The sequence below is a fragment of the Notothenia rossii genome, assembly GCF_949606895.1.
Source record: "Notothenia rossii genome assembly, chromosome: 5".
Taxonomy (NCBI): Eukaryota; Metazoa; Chordata; class Actinopteri; order Perciformes; family Nototheniidae; genus Notothenia; species Notothenia rossii.
In genome coordinates, this window is record NC_136903.1 from 40,378,323 (window position 1) to 40,395,974 (window position 17,652).

A 17,652-nucleotide genomic window follows, 5' to 3' on the forward strand; every position below is an offset into this window, starting at 1 on the left:
GCCTTCACACACAACTCGGTTAACTCCGGGCTGGTGGTGATGACACGCCAGAACATTCTCCACTGTGATGCGAGGACGCCAAACGCACATTCAACCACCAACCTGGCCCGGCTGAGGCGGTAATTGAACAGCCTCCTTTCACGCGTGAGCTGACGTCCAGGGAATGGACGCAGCAGATTTTCCAGCAGCGGAAGAGCCTCATCCCCAACAAACACATGGGGAAGAAGGCCCAGCCGCTCTGCTCCTGGGATGACGGTGTCAGGTGGTAGCTGCAGACTGCCATCTCGGAGGCCCTCTCCAAAAGCGGAATTCCGCAGGCTCCCACCGTCGCTGCTCCTTCCAAAACCTCCGACATCCACTACCCTGAAGAGGTACTGGGCATCCACTACAGCCAGTAGTACCAAGGAGTGGGTGGACTTGTAGTTGAAGTACAGGGACCCAGAATTTGCCGGAGCCTGGATCACCACGTGCTTCCCATCAATGGCACCAACGCAATTCGGAACCCAGCAGCGATGGCTCTCCAGTCCTCCGTCTGTGATACCGGCATGGTCTCCTCGACCAGCGCGGTCCAGATGGCACCCGCAACCTCCTTCACAATGACAGCCACTGTTGCATGCTCGACCCGATAGCTGAATGCTATGGTTCTGTACGAGTCACCGGTTGCCAGGTACCTGAGAAAAAAGTAATATACAGGATTTAAAAAAAAAAAATGTCATACGCCACGCAGACACAGATCCCCCCCCCCCCACACACCACACAGACACACACCCCAGACACACACACACACACACACACACACACACACACACACCACAGACACACACACACCACAGACACACACCACAGACACACACACACAGACCACAGACACACACACACACACACACACAAACACACACACAAACACACACACACACACACACACACACACAGACCACAGACACACACACACCACAGACACACACACAGAACCACACACACCACAGACACAGACAAACACACACGCACAGACCACAGACACACACACAGACCACAGACACACACACACACACCACAGACACAAACACACACATACCACAGACACACACACAGACACACACACATACTACAGACACACAGACCAGACACACACAACAGACACACACAAAGACACACACACAGACCACAGACACACACACAGACCACAGACACACACACATATACCCCAGACACACACTCACACACACACACACACACACACACACACACACACACACACACACACACACACACACACACACACACACACACACACACACACACACACACACACACACACACAGAGGGGAGCAATACTGTGTTTACCTAGCTATCTTAATTAATGTCATTCATCTGAACTAAATCACAGACTTCATTCATCATTCATCCATTGCATGCATTCTCTCTCTTTATATACAGAGTGTCACGATTCTCATGTTATGTCACGTTTATAGTTTTGGGTGTTTTTGCTGTTTTCCATGTCATGTTTTCCTTTGGGTTATTGTCTGGTCCTTTCCCCTGTGTTTTTCCTCTTGTATGGTGAAGTTCTTACCTGGCGGGATTTCAAAGATCCTCCCTGTGTGTGATTCCCGGCCTGTTAGCCCCAGGCATGCTAGCTCCCGGCCTCCCAATTCCCAACCTGGCACCATACGCCTCGGTGGGTTCCGTCTGCAGTCAACCCATGCTTCTGCCCCAGTTCCTGCTCCTGTCCAGGAGTCATATTCTGGAACTCGTCTGGCTTATGGAGGTCCACGGAGTATTCAGGCGGCTGCTAAGAGGAGTCGTCGCAAGGCCAAGCTAGCAGCTCAAGCCCAAAGAGCCATGGTTCCGGCCCCAGAACCGTACCTTACAGCCATGTTTCCGGCTCCAGAACCGGACCTTACAGCCATGTTTCCGGCCCCAGAACCGGACTTTACAGCCATGTTTCCGGCTCTAGAACCGGACCTTACAGCCATGGTCCCGGCTTCAGTGCCGGCTCCAGTAACCATGGTCCCGACTCCGGCTCCTCGTCACCTGCTGACTGATCGGTCGACACCAGCTCCCCGAGTCCTGTCGGCGTACCGGCCGACTCCAGCACCTCGTCTCCGGTTGGCTGTCCGTCCGACGCCAGCTCCCCGTGTTCTGTTGGGCGAACCAACCCACTGAAGTGTCGTTGGAGGTCCCGCAGACTGCCTTTCTGCCGGGGGTCCTGCCAACTCCATGTCTTGTCCCGTTGGAGGTCCCGCAGACTACTCTTCTGCCGGAGGTCCTGCCAACTCCATGTCTTGTCACGTTGGAGGTCCCGCAGACTACTCTTCTGCCGGGGGTCCTGCCAACTCCATGTCTTGTCACGTTGGAGGTCCCGCAGACTACTCTTCTGCCGGGGGTCCTGCCAACCCCATGTCCTGAGCTGTTGGAGGTGCCGCAGACTGCTCTTCTGCCGGGGGTCCTGCCAACCCCATGTCCTGAGCCGTTGGAGGTCCCGCAGACTGCTCTTCTGCCGGGGTTCCTGCCAACCCCATGTCCTGTGCCGTTGGAGGTCCCGCAGACTACTCTTCTGCCGGGGGTCCTGCCAACTCCATGTCTGGTCCCGTTGGAGGTCCCGCAGACTACTCTTCTGCCGGGGGTCCTGCCAACCCCATGTCCTGAGCCGTTGGAGGTCCCGCAGACTGCTCTTCTGCCGGGGGTCCTGCCAACCCCATGTCCTGAGCCGTTGGAGGTCCCGCAGACTGCTCTTCTGCCGGGGGTCCTGCCAACCCCATGTCCTGTGCCGTTGGAGGTCCCGCCGACTGCTCTCCTGCCGGGGGTCCTGTGTCCTCTTCCATGGGGGATCTTGCCGACACCGGCTCCTGACCGGCCTCCGGAGCTGTCTGGTCTTCACCCCTCCTCTGACTCTGCCTTACCCCCGGGCCGTCCGCCCGAGATTCCCTCCATGGACTCTGCCTTGCCCCCGGGCCGTCCGCCCGAATTCCCCTTTTTGAACTCTGCCTTGCCCCCGGGCCGTCCGCCCGAATTCCCCTTTTCTGAACTCTGCCTTGCCCCCGGGCCGTCCGCCCGAGACCCGTCCTCCAGACCCCCTCCACCCACCCTGCTGGATTTTTGTTTTTTTGGGACGTCTGGAATCCGTCCCTTGAGGGGGGGTTTATGTCACGATTCTCATGTTATGTCACGTTTATAGTTTTGTAGGTTTGGGTGTTTTTGCTGTTTTCCATGTCATGTTTTCCTTTGGGTTATTGTCTGGTCCTTTCCCCTGTGTTTTTCCTCTTGTCATTAGTTTCCCTGGTGTGTCTAATTGTCTGATTATGTTCACCTGGGCCCCTGTGTTTTCTCCTCCCTCCTCACCTGTGTCTTGTTGTGTGATTGAGTCTTGTGTGTATTTAAGTTCTGGGTTGTCTGTCTGTCTTGGTCGGTTCGTCTTGTTCCCTGACTAGTTCTGCGGCGAGTGTTCTGTTTTGTTATTGTATATATATACCATAGCCTTGAAATAAAGGAAGTTTCAGTTTATATCTGCATTTGGGTCCTGCTTGTATCTCAAACCGTGACACAGAGTCATATTAAAGAAGTAGAAATACACAAAACGTACCGTAGGCAGATGGCGAGTCGCTCGGCGGGTCCGATTGAAAAACGCATACGGGTGTCTGCCTTTGCAATCAGTGGACCCACTTTTCCGAGCAACTCGTCGAACACGTCTTTGCTCATCCTGAAGTACTGCTGAAACAGTACACCATCCAGGCGGAGCTCTTGGACAAAAACGTGGTATTCCCACTGTTGCAGACGTTTTCTGAGTATCGGATGTACCCAACAGCGACGCACAATACGTGGCCTCCTGCGAGACATTGCTTAAACCAACGCTACCCTTGCTACAAAACCGGCATCCATTTTGGCAATAGTGGAGAAGATGCGGCTTTTTTTTTGCTTTGTATGCCGGGGGCGGGCGGGAGATTCCTGATTGGTTGTTGGTCGCCTTGGGCGCGAGAAATCGCCAAGCCTCAGACACGCCCAGTTTCAAGATTTTTTGATGCCTGTAGTGTAGACGGGCCGTTAGTCTTTCTATCTTTATAGCCACATGGTGTAAAGTAACTAAGTTCATAAACTCAACAAGTACTATACTTGGGCACAATTTTGAGATACTTGTACTTTATTTAAGTATTTCAATGTTTTGCTACTTTGTTCTTCTACTCCACTACAGTTCAGAGGTACATGGTGTACTTCTACTCCCCTACATGTATTTAATACCTTTAGTTACTTTACAGATGTGGATGAATGATGTGAAATATAATCAAGTGTTAAATCAGACTTTAGTTCCACCTGGAGTAAATCCACAAGCTACCCTGCAGTATACAAAGTCATTCAGACTAGCTGCACCTTTACCAGCTTTGAGAACACTTTCATGATCAATCATTATAAAACATATCATATATATTATTCTGAAATGGACCAATCTGCACAATGACTACTTTTACTGTCGCTACTTTAACTATATTTTGATGATAATACTTTTCTACTTTTACTTGAGTAACATTTTGAATGCAGGACTTTTACTGTAACAGAGTATTCCTACACTCTGGTACTTCTACTTTTACTCAAGTACAAGATCTGAGTACTTCTACTTTTACTCTAGTACAAGATCTGAGTACTTCTACTTTTACTCAAGTACAAGACCTGAGTGCTTCTACTTTTACTCAAGTACAATATATATATATATATATATATATGTACAATATATATATATATATATATATACTTATACCACCTCTGTTTATAGCCTATGAAAAAAACTATTAGAAATAGAAGGCTAAAGCTAACGTTAGCAGATAGTGACAATGTATGCTAGCTAGCTAGCTCAACGATTCCTTAAATAATATTGCCACAGAAAAACTTTTCAGTTCACATCACGCTCTGCCGCTCCGACAGGGAGCTCTGCTCTGAACACCTGAACGGCCCGTTCTAACGCACAGTTAATATTAACGAACGCACCCGTAGGTAATGTAGCTGCTGAAGCTAGACCATCATCTCGGAGCAGCAGAGCCTTATTATAAATCCATGAGCAGAGCCGACAGGCAGGAAGACTCGAGCACACAGCTCGCATTTCATTATAATATATTAAAAAAGAACACCATGCGTGTCATGATGGCACATAACAGCTCACGGCCGCAGATTACTCCGGGTCCCAGACCCCCCCATACCCCAAAAATATTTTTATTGCAGAACTACATGAATCACACAAACGACTTATTTTGGATTCAAAACGGCGAATTTTGCCGAAAGGTGACAAGTTTGCACATAACATCTGAAACGATGTAACAACACTTTGTGGGGATGCAGCTAGGGATGTGAGGAGTGAGGGAGACGGCTTAGAACGGGCGTGTCGCCTGGCAGGACAGGAGAGTGTGTGCACCAGTCTGCCTTGATCTATGAATTCATGTCCGTGACAATCACTGCTGCTGTTAGAAATTAAAATCAATGTTTTAATGGGGAAATGTAGTTTAAACATGCCGTCAGTTTTAATGCTCTTTTATACTGAAAAACCAGAAATTCTTGTGCACAAGCAGTTAAGCTTTTATTCTGAAAATCCTTCATCTCCGGTTAGCATTTAGCATGTGGCTAATATACGATTTCCTAAAGAGGTGAATTTAGTAGCGAAATGATATGGAGTGGTGCAAACCGAAGCCTACTGATTTAACACTACAACTATAGATGTCGAGATAATACCATGCTGAATATTAAATGAAGGTACAGTTTATTTGAATACATTATTGTTTACAGACGAGAGTAGCATGTGACAACATCCGGAATGACCGGAAACCAAACGAGCCGAGAAGTATTGTTTAGAGTATTGATTACAGCGTTTAGAATGTGTTAAATGAAAAGTGATGAAAGAGAATATGAGGAGAAACGGCGTGTTAAGCATATATTGAATGTGAAAAGAACCTATCCTCTGTTTAAATGCAATAACGGACATTGGAGACGAGGTGAGCCGGCTGGCGGGGAGTTGCCAGCAGAGGATATATAAACAGCACCGGAGGAGAGATCCATTCTCTTCTCTTCCCTATCGAGGAGAGCCAGATCACAGCTGTTTGTCTGCCGGAACAATATTCTGTCTGTAACACTACCGCGCCTTTTTAAATTAAAGTACCCAATTGAACTTTCACAGAGACTCCATTTAGTCTCCTATTTTAAAGCTTCTCTCCTGGTCGGGAGAATAACGAACACAGTTAACACTGCCCACAGCTGTTATAGAAGGAAAACCTCCTTCAATTCATGAAAGTGTTTTAACCACACACACCTCTACACACACGCACGCACGCACACACGCACACAATTGACATGAAATAACTGACAAATATGAATATACTGTATCCAACTTGAATACGTGCCTAAACTCAGTAATTCACTAAAAATATTTATATTTTAATGGAGCCTCGTCAGCAGATCAGGATCCCAAATAGTCAGTTGTTACCGTTTTTTAAACAGTCTGAATGAAACGGCAGCTCTCAACTGTTTATTTACACAACTAATGGCCCATCAACCACAGCTCTCTCCCCCCTCCCCCCTGATCTTTCTTCTCCAGCAGCTAAATTAACTGTAGGTTACTCTGAGTGACAAGCTTACAATTAGACACAACACTGTCATTGCAAGTGACCCTCAGTTAGTTGACTTTTATGTTCAACTGCTAAATTCGTTACTGATAAAAAAGGGCTTCTACTGTACCTAATTACCTTAACACTAGAACCGCCAGAGGTTTTTGTATAGGCCTACCTAAACCCGTCAAATCCCGTTATTAGAATGTAATTTTTAACAACATAGGGTGCTACATAACACACTTTCAGGAAAAGTCACGGACTGGGAGATTTTAATATTTTATTGAAAAAAGTTACATTGCACACACACAACACACATCACACAAATTGACCCGATTGACGGTTCTAGTGTTAAATAAACTCACTAATTAATTAAACCAGTTCAATACACATTATTCTTATTCTTATCATTCTTTATGAGCGCAGAAATATTCTTAAAATCAGATCTGTTTTTTAAATGAAATCTGACGGCAGGCAGTTAGCTCTGATCACCTATGATAAATGCGCCACACCTAATCGCTGGCCATTCAGTCAGAGCTCCCTCTATACAAATCAAACTGTAGACGGTGTGAAAGCACCTATTGTTTTAAATAATGGTCGGAATGTGACCTGTGAGCCTTCTGAATTTCCGTGGGACAGCACACTCTAAACTAAAATGTTCAATCAATAAAGTAACATCTTATCTTATCTTAATAATATCTTCATATTAATAATAATAATAAATCATAAAGTATGTGTCCGAAAGGGAGCCGGAGGAAGCAAACACAAAAAAATACAAAAAATATACTGCATATTAAAGCAAACGATTGTAAAGGTAAAAGTATGAGCATAACAAATAAAGAAGTGTAATGTAAACATTTACATTATTATGATTATTTAATATATAAAGACTATATATTATTGAATTACAAGATTAGATATACTTTAGTTGATCTAGAAATATTGATGTGTTCAAATGCTCTTCAAAACACAACTGAAAGTCCATGAAACTTGTCTTTCTGTATTTGTGAATGAAGCGCCATCTCCTGGTTAAAACCTGAAATTGAAAATCTGGCAACGCCCACTTGGAAAATAGTGGGAGGGCTTAACATTCCTCTATACTGGTTTTAGGCAGGTCGTAGGCAGGAAGCTGTAAGCTGGAGTCTGAAATTAAGTGCTACATCTGTAAATGTGTGCCTTTTATTATAAAGTTGTGTATATTTACAGACTGTTGCAAAAACTAAGAAGCTTATAAACATCAGGTTTAAAACTAAAAGAGCTTTACAAAAAAGTAACGCAATTAAAGATGTTTGGAGTTCTATTTTAGTTATTCATTTCATTTTTTGTCCAGATGCTGATTTGAAACCGTTGTTGCATACAGTTACGGCATTTCCTGTTTCTGGCAGAGAGAGGGGAGTTTGTTCCAAAGCTTGCCGCTGTATTTACACCCTCCATCTGAAAGGAGGGAGCCTCGTTTAGCTGCGAGTGTCACTCCGCCACGGAGTGGGAGTGGGTAGGGTGTGATTTGGAATTGGGCCTCTCTTTCCGGCTATAGAGAGCCGAAGTCCCTCCCTTTCTGGTGGAACTCCATGGGACCTTATTTAGGAAAAAATTATGCATTGAAGTCAATGGCGAGAGAAAAGTTATCTTTCGATCCCGTTTGAATTGTGCCATGAATTACACATGATGTTTGTCAATCTTAAAAAATAATTTCCAAGTCAAAACAAATTATAATTGTCGTAAAACTGTGAAGCAGTGGTGAGCCTCTCTGAGGGCCTAAGATATTCTAAAAAATAATATTTGAAAACATAAAAAACTTTTGTTTTTGTTTTTAGTTCTTCATTAGTTTTACCAAAATAACTTCATTTAATTGTATTTAAAATAACATTTCCAAATAAATAAATCTTTTGAATCTGCCTGTTCAGTTTCTGTTGGAATGTGAAGGGTCCGTGTACGTTTTGTCAGTTTGATTTTTTGTTTAAACGGAAAACCAAAAAACCAAAATACCAGCCTTTTTTCGTTTTTTATTTAAAAGGGAAAAACGGAAAACCAAAGCCGTTTGCCCGTTGTTGTTGTTGTTGTTGTTGGGTCAGTGTATGTTTTGAATCCGTGTATCTACCGTCCAATTGTTTTTCTTTATTAAACACGTAAACGGAAGAGCGTCTGAGAGGCCTTTTTGCTTTTTGCTTTTTACCTTACTAAATGGTCTAATGGTCATTGGAGTGAGGGGCGGGGCAAAACTCACGGAAGTGATTTCAAAACAAAAGCACTCGTTTGCTAAAATCACACTTGAATCACTACAGTATCGTGCTGAAGGAACGGTTATTATTATAAACAAGGGGAATTTAGCGATCACAACGAAAGCGGCCAAGACACATATTGAGCCTGTTAAGGGAAATGTTTACATACTGTATGTCCTCAGTTATTGTATGTATAGAGAGATTGTGTATATTCTGTACTATAGGGATGTAATACTGTTATTGTACCACTGTGAGGCACTGTAGTATTACGTGCTACGTAATGACCAGGCTTGCGTCATGTAAATGAGGGTGTGTTCACCTGAAGCACGTGTTCACTGTCTATCTTTTGTTCTCTTCTAAGTTAGCTCGGCTGAGCGAAGGAATCACCTATGAAGCAGAGGAATAAAACATGCTCAAGGGCTAAACAGTTCATCGTCTCCGTCTCCACTATTTTATCTCCGAGTGCAGCGTAAGAAGAAGCTGCCATCCTAAACCTCAACAGAGCCCAGAAAATGAATGTTATCAAGGGCTGTAAATATAATAAGCCTATGCCTAAAATGGACAAAACTTAAAGAGCCTGTGACACGAACCCAACAACTGTTGTGCAATGAAATAGTGGGCTACTAGTAATCTCGAACCGTCAGTTTAAAAAAGAAAAAGCGATACCGTTCCGATAAATATCAATAATTTCGAACATCGCGGGAAAATTCCTTCGACTCATTTTGAGGTTTTGGGGGAAGCCGGAAGTGACGTCAATGCGGGAACGCTTCACTGTGCGGCGAGAGAGCCAAACACGGACAAAGTGTACTGTCATGCGTAGAAATGGTGAATTACTGAGTTTAGGCACGTTCATAACGTTTTAATGAAGTTGACTACAGTATATTCATATTTGTCAGTGCTTTCATGTCAATTCGGCGAACATAAACATAAATGATCGTAGTGAAGATGATGATTAAATTAGGATTAAAAATCGGTAGTGAGAGCTGCTGAATTTCCTCCCGTCGGATGTGATATAAAAACAAATCGATTATTTTTGTAAACTCAAGTGGATGAAACTACATTTATTAGTGCTTTCATGTCAATTCGGTGAACATATGACACATTAAATGATCGTGAGGATGATGATGTAAAAATCTTTTGTTTGAGCCGGTCTGCATTTCCTGATGAGAAAACAAACTTTAGCTTTTTGTAGTTGCAGTTAGTGGTGTAGTGGGCGTTGGACGTGGGGGTACGCCGTACCCCCACTTATTTGAAGCATGATTTCTTTTTTTAATAGTCTAATACATCTAAAATCATTGCCAGTGTTATTAGTTGCAAGTGTGTGTTTGTTGTAATAATGACGAAAACATAATAGGCAGATTTCACAGTAATTATAATAAAAACGTAGCTCAAGCATTTATGGAACTTGATTTGAAGCGTGTGTGTGTGATGGGCAGAACTGTGTGTGTAGGGTGACCAGGTTTCCCGCACTGTGCGGGACTGCACACACAGCATTTTTATTATTTGTCCCGCGTCCCACACATTGAGACTATGTCCCGCATTTGAGTGATAGTCGCGCAGAAAGGCCGGATCGGTTCGCTGACGGCCGGCACCGCCCTTTATTATTATATTGTCTAAACGGCATCATGTGAATTGCGCTGACAGGCGACACAGAGGTCCCAAAGCCCCCCCGCTGACAGTTCACAAGCGCGTCCATAGTGTCTCCCGTCCACCCACCACCCCGTCCACCCAGTTAAACATCCCCACTACACCACTGGTTGTAGTAGTAGGCCTACACCAACATGGATTAAACGTGTGTTTTTTTTTACCACAATGTTGGGGAAATTAATGGATAAAATGCACGGATTCTTATTATTATTATTATTATTATTATTATTATTATTATTCCCACTCCGATCGGGACACTAGGTCCACCGTTTCCCCGCAGCGAGGCTCCCCCCGTTGACAGTTTACGTGGGCTGGGCTGGGTGCAGTGGCGGACTGGCCATCGGGACGAATCCCGATGGGCCGGTACCGAAGTGGGCCGGTCGGATAAGTCACTAGCACATCCCCCACTCCCCCCGTTGACAATTTACTAGTTGTACCGAAGTGGGCCGGTCGAGAGTCCCGGGCTGATTTTTAATCCCAGTCCACCACTGGCTACATGACCGTATGATCGCCCATATTTACGCACCTAATTCCTAAACTTCTAACAGATACAAAATAAACCGATCCTTCAGCCTCATATGAGCTCTCAGACACGTTCAAAATTAAACTGTCATCGCTGTCTGAGCTTGCTGCTGTGTGCGCCATCGTGCGTTTACATGCAGATGCTGGGATCCTGAACGGTGCAGCTGGAGCGCTGTGCCCGCATTGACGTCACCCATAATTTGGCGGGACTTGAAGAATCCCCGAGAAGATCCAGGAAATGGTCAACGTTGAAGGGCAGATTAATGGTTATCAAAGTACAAATATCCAAAATCAGTTCAGTAACGGTTTTCAAGGGGACAATATTTACTCAAATTGATGGGTTTGGATGATGGGGGAAAATCATGTCACAGGCTCTTTAAACTATGGCATACAGTTGATGCAGTCTTTCTGAACACTTTTAAAAAGAAATACTGCAAATGAAGAATATTTTTTATTTTCTGCACAAAGAGTGCCTTAACTTACAGCAGTTGAAAAGATTTGTGGAAGGATAAATTCTTCATGGGCTTCAATGGCTCTCTAGTAAAGGGTGTTTTATGGTTGCTTGTATTATCCTCAGATAGTGGTTTGTTTAAATAACTCCTGACATTTTAATAAATATTGCAAAAAAGGGCTCCAAAAAAGGCATAACCTGGCCGGCTTAGCCAGTGTGTATTTCTTCAAGCACCACAAGATTCATAGTTTAGAAAGTAAAATTCTGGGCCATTGATTGTGTTATTTCTCCAAACACATACAAAAATGCCTGTTTTTGAAGCCTTAAAATGGTTCAGGAAAAGGACTTTACATTGTATTATACTTAAAGACATGACTATGCAGTTAAGAGAAGAGAAAAAAGGAAAGCAAATTGTTATAATGGGTGATGTAACATTAATGACAGACATAATATAAGGTCCTTGGCACTCAGACTCTAGAGGGGTCATTGTGTGATCATGGGGCATCACCCTTGTTTACAGCATCAGGACAATATCATATGGAGTCAGACACTGAAATTGTGCTGGAGGCGTTGACTGGGACTGATGGAAGGATGAGGCTGATGAGACTGAAGAATCTGCGAGGAACGAACTAGCGGCTGAGAAATAATCATATATTAAAAGACGGCAGCATCATAAGAGGGCAATCAGAGTGACAGAGTGTATCAGTGTGCAGTCTACCATCCTCTTAAAATACTCTGTCCAACAATATCAGTCTGATGAAGAAAGGTTGTTTTAACGCTTATTCAAAAATAGCAGCGAAACATGCATTCTTGTTCTCATGAGGGGACATTGACAGAGGATTACTGGAAAATTACACAGTAAGTACTTCATAGTAGCCTACTTGTGGGGGTAGTTACACTAGTACTGAGTCCAACAGGATCAATCTCACGAAGAACTAATGGCAACAAAAAAGAATTCCCTAATCAAACTTAGCAGAAGTGGCTTGATTTTGTTCTCAGCGGGGGACTTTGACAGAGTATTTCTCAATAAATACACAGTAAAAGTACTTCAATGTATTGTAAGTAGTAGGCTAACTAATACAAAGTCAAACAGCATCAACTTCATTAAGAACTAATTGTAAAATGATATTTGTATCATTCATCAAAGATAGCAGAAAAACATGCATTATGTAGGCCTACTAAGGAGGGGACTTTGACAGAGCATTACTCACACACAGTAAAAGTACTTCATTTTATTTCTGGTAGAAGCCAAACTAGAACCGAGTCCAACAGTGTCAGTTTCCTTAAGAACTTGTGGTAACACATATTTGTTTCACTCGTCAAATATAGCAGGAATAATTAAGAGAAGCTGATTTGAAAAAACAAACGCGAGAGGCGGCTGAGTGACCGCAGTGCAGAATCGCTGTATAGTTTAAATCTCCTAACAATGTTATCCATTTTAGACATAGGCTTATTATATTTACAGCCCTTAATAACATTAGTTTTCTGGGCTCAATAAGTGTCTTGGCCGTTTTCGCTGTGATCGCTAAATTCCCCTTGTTTATAATAATCACCGGTCCTTCAGCAGGATACTGTAGTGATTGTCAGTGTATGTTTTGGTCATTGGATTTTCTTTTCACAAATGGATATTCAAAAACAAAAAACGACTGGATATTTGATTTTCGTTTTCAAATAGAAAAACCAAAATTGAAATACAAGGCGTTTTTCTTTATCATGGTCAAAAATGGTTTATTAAACTTAAAAAACGGGATGATTTTCATTTTCTACTTCTCAAAACAAAAAATAAAATCACTAGAAAACAGAAACAAAAAAAACCCAGTTTTTTCATATTCTGCTACCGGAAGTTGTCAATCCGTGTATCTACGGTCCATTTGTTTTCACAACAAAAACAGCCAAGACACATATTGAGCCCAGAAAATGAATGTTATTAAGGGCTGGAAATATAATAGGCCTGTGTCTAAAATGGACAACATTGTTAGGAGATTTCCACTATACAGCGATTCTGCACTGCGGTCAACTCAGCCGTCTCTCGAGTTTGTTATTGTTTTTTCTGCCGATAGTTATTCGTGAGATCAACCCTGTTGGACTCAGTAGGCTAGTAGTGATACTACTCCCACAACAAGTACTATGAAGTACTTACTGTGTACTTTTTGAGTAATCCTCTGTCAATGTCCCCTCCCGCAACCCTGTCTCCTAAAAATTAAGTTCCCACACAGCTAAACTGCATTCTCAATTACGTTTAGCGAGAAACGTATTTTCTCCCACGTTACGTTCGTTATGAACGTATCTCAAATACGTTTATTTTCTACATATTTTCTAGAAACATATTTTCTCCCACGTTACGTTTCTTATGAAATTATCTTAAATACTTTTATTTTCTACATATCTTTGTCATTTATTGTCTTGATTATAATAATGATAATAATCATTTATAAATATCATTTTAGAGCACACATTTGAAATCAGTAGGCGAGGCTGTAATTTCGCCAGCTGTTACTCTCAATGACGAGGCAGAAAATGACAGTTTTAAAATGCCAAAAAGCTGCTATGTCGTTTATTGCACCTCAAACATTAAAACAAATCCAGAGTTACGTGTATACCTCTAAGAAGAAAGGACAGTAACAGAAGATCTCTGTGAAGCCAGATGTGGTGTTGTTATGATATCCGGGAAAAAAAATCAGTTTAGGATGGCCGAAGACACTACACTACCCATAATCCCCAGCTATCATTTGGGATAACAGTCCCGTTGACAAACCCCGTGATTAATCTTCAAACTCTGGGATTGGATGTTGGAGTGGCCAAGGTTACGCCGAGCGTCAAGCTCTTTGAAATGGAACGAAACCACGGCAGACTATCCAAAACTGGACTCGAACGCCTCCAGAGAACTACACACACTGGCCAGCGCCGTATAGAGCTCCTGCGGATGATGTCACATATGCTGGTCACGTGACGAGAAACGAAGGGGGCAGCCATTTTGGCAGTAATCGCGTCAGTAAATTCATTGGCAGGCACTGGCAGACTGTCGAGGATGGTGGATAACTGCTGTGCACCAGGTTGCACAAATAGGCGTGGGAAGAAGAAAGGTGTATCTTATTATCGCATTCCAAAAGACGCGGAGAGGAGGGAAAAGTGGATCGCAGCGATTAAAAGAGCCAGGAGCCGTCTGAACAAGACTGAAAGATGGGACCCCCCGGCCGTTTGCTTTCGCTTATGGAGTGATCACTTCATATCAGGTGGGTGAAGGAATACAGTACAATGCTACAAAAAGTTTCTGGTCAGTTTAATTTTTACCGAAGTAGAATCTAGCACCCAGTTATTATAGCTAACGGACTCTGTGATGTCCCTTTTTAACTCAACAAGTGTGGCTCTGGTGCAGCCTAGCCAGTTAGCTTGTAGCAAGCTAGTGGTAAACAAACCCGTGTTGAAAATATTCCTCGGGACTCGGGGAGAGCAGCTCTCCCCGAGTCCCGCTGTGCAGTTGCAGTGGGCTCCCAGCACAACACCGTCGTTCCTGACCACCACCCATGGCTTTAGTTGACTTTCATTAAGCCTTTGGGAGTGATTAACCTATATATGAAATTCAAAAATAGATAAATAAAGGTTAAAAACGCCAGCCACTTTGGTTGAGTACGTTCAAAAATACAAACTAGTTTCAGACGCACTGCAGTAGCTATCCAAGCTAATAAACAAACATGCTAACGTGACACTGCCGTAGCTAGACAAGCTAATAAACAAACAATGCTAACGTGACACTGCCTATCAAACTGGAATAATTTAATACTTACCCTTGCAGTGATGATGCCGAAGTTTTTGGATGTAAGACTCCACAGTTGAATGTTGTTTACGAAGCCGGAATGACACCATTTGTAAGCCTCCAAGCTTTTGTAAGCTCTGAGGGAGTCTCCTGAGTACACTGATGGAAAGCTTACAAGATAGCTGTGGATGTCCGCGTAGCGCAAGTCGGGTACATCGTCTTCAGAGCAGGAGGTTATGCTCTTGAAAAGCACACCGGGTGCATTATATGGGTCGCTTATATTTAATCTTTCTAATTTTTTACTATAAAGCCGAATTTCACTTGAATTAAAATGAGATGTATACTCGCACGGTAGGAAAACGCTGGCGCCGGTCGTCATGTTTACTGCCAAAATGGTGGCTGATAACCAAAAGTCACGTGACCGCAGGAGCTCTATAGACGGTTATGGCTAGAAAGGATCCGTCTAGTGTAAATATGACGTCACGTTCTCGTTCTAACTCTCGTTGTAATCGGAGCGGCTCGGTTGTAATCGGAGCGGCTCGGAAGCGCAGTCACGTGGCTGAATGTTTACGTTTGGGATGGCGAGAAACTAAACTATATTAGGTATGTAAATACTTGTTAGCGGTCTTGCTGTTGAAAGAAGAATGACAACACTGTAGATCAGCAACACTATGGTTTATTTTGTATTCACAGGCAAGTCAACGTTGTTGCAGTAAAAGTCCCAAGATAGCTCCTGGTGCAATAAAATGTATGTTGCATGTTACTGCTGTAGATGTGTTTACCTCTTTTATATCCCGTTGGGTAGTTTAATCTGCAGCAATGCATCATATTCTATAATATCATCATATATGTGTAGCTTTGTCTCTATCGTATCTTTCAAAAGTAAAGTGAAACAGCTGTGTTCAGCTTTGTGATGATGCATTTTCCAGCTGATCCAAGAGGCTTTTTAAACACCGTACTTGGCTTAGGAGGGAGGGGAATTTTCTCAACACATAAAGGAACACTTTATCCTTCAGTTTATCACAAACATTACATCAACACATTTGGAGATCCTAATTTGAATCCAGTCTGTAATTTGATATTAAGGTTTTAATAATGAAATGAGGTCATGAATCGAGTTCAAGGTTAAGATCATCTTTATTATCCTATGTACAAAAATTAACATACAACATTAATATAACAGTAACGAATAAAACAAAATAACATTATGCAACTCTGATCTTCTTGCTGATACTTTTCAAAGATACTTTTACATTTGCTCTACTTCTCCTGCTACTGTTTGCTCTGCTTTCAACTTCTCTTTCAACTCTGCTCTTTACTCTGCTTTCCCTGTTTCCTCTCCTCATCTTCTCCTCAGACTATCCTCCTTTTGCTGTATCCTCTCCTCTCCTGTTCTCCTCTCCTCATCTTCTCCTCAGACTATCCTCCTTTTGCTGTATCCTCTCCTCTCCTGTTCTCCTCTCCTCATACTCTCCTCCTTTTGCTGTCTCCTCTCCTCTGTTCTCCTCATCTCCTCTCCTCCTCAGACTCTGCTCCTTTTGCTGTTAGATATTTAGACTGTAATGACAGCTTATGATATACTTTTTATAACTACATCAATCACATGCAATGGATTAAAAACGTTGTTTTACTTACCACCTCTTTACAGCTCCATTCATCTCCAAGCTTCCAACAATCACCTGGCGGTGGTGCCTTGGATGAAAACAACTTTTGATATGATACAATACAACAACAATAGTTAACACCTATCCACAGCAATAAGCACAATGAGAAGACTAATGGTCTCTTTTATACCAATTTCTATTGGAGTGAAATGAACTGTGCCATGTCACATAGGATTAGAATGGATGATTGGCTGTGTTTTGTGAATATAGAGGAGATGGCAAAGGTAAATATACTTTGTTCTTACCTAAAGCATCTATCCTCCTCTTCCTACCCCTGCCTGCTCCTCCCGCATTAGACTCTGGGGACTTAGCTTTTAAAATCTTGTTCAAGCTTTCCACTCTGTAGTTGGATCTCATGACCTCAGCTTTATGACCCACCCGGCCTGAAAAAGGGTGTCTACGATGGCTGGTACTGAGAGGTGTTATGGTCCTCTTCTGCCTTTTGTGTTTGGGGGGCGTGAAGGTGAGAGGAAGACTACTGTCATGTGGGGTGTGTTGCTTTACGTCCTCCAAAAGATCATTTAGTCTTGATATCACTGTACACATGAACGTTTCATCCTGTAGGTGGTATGTGTGCTCAGTAATTTCCCGCAATAAGGTCCCACACTGCTGTCGTTTCCTATCTCTTGAGGACTTTGAGTGGTTACCACTGCTCTGATTACAACGAGAGTTAGAACGACGTCTCTTCTCGATCTTCCCGCGATCTTCCCGCGTCCCGCCCACCCCGACCCTTTCCGATTACAGCCGAGCCGCTCCGATTACAACGAGAGTTAGAACGAGAACGTGACATCATATTTACATTAGACGGATCCTTTCT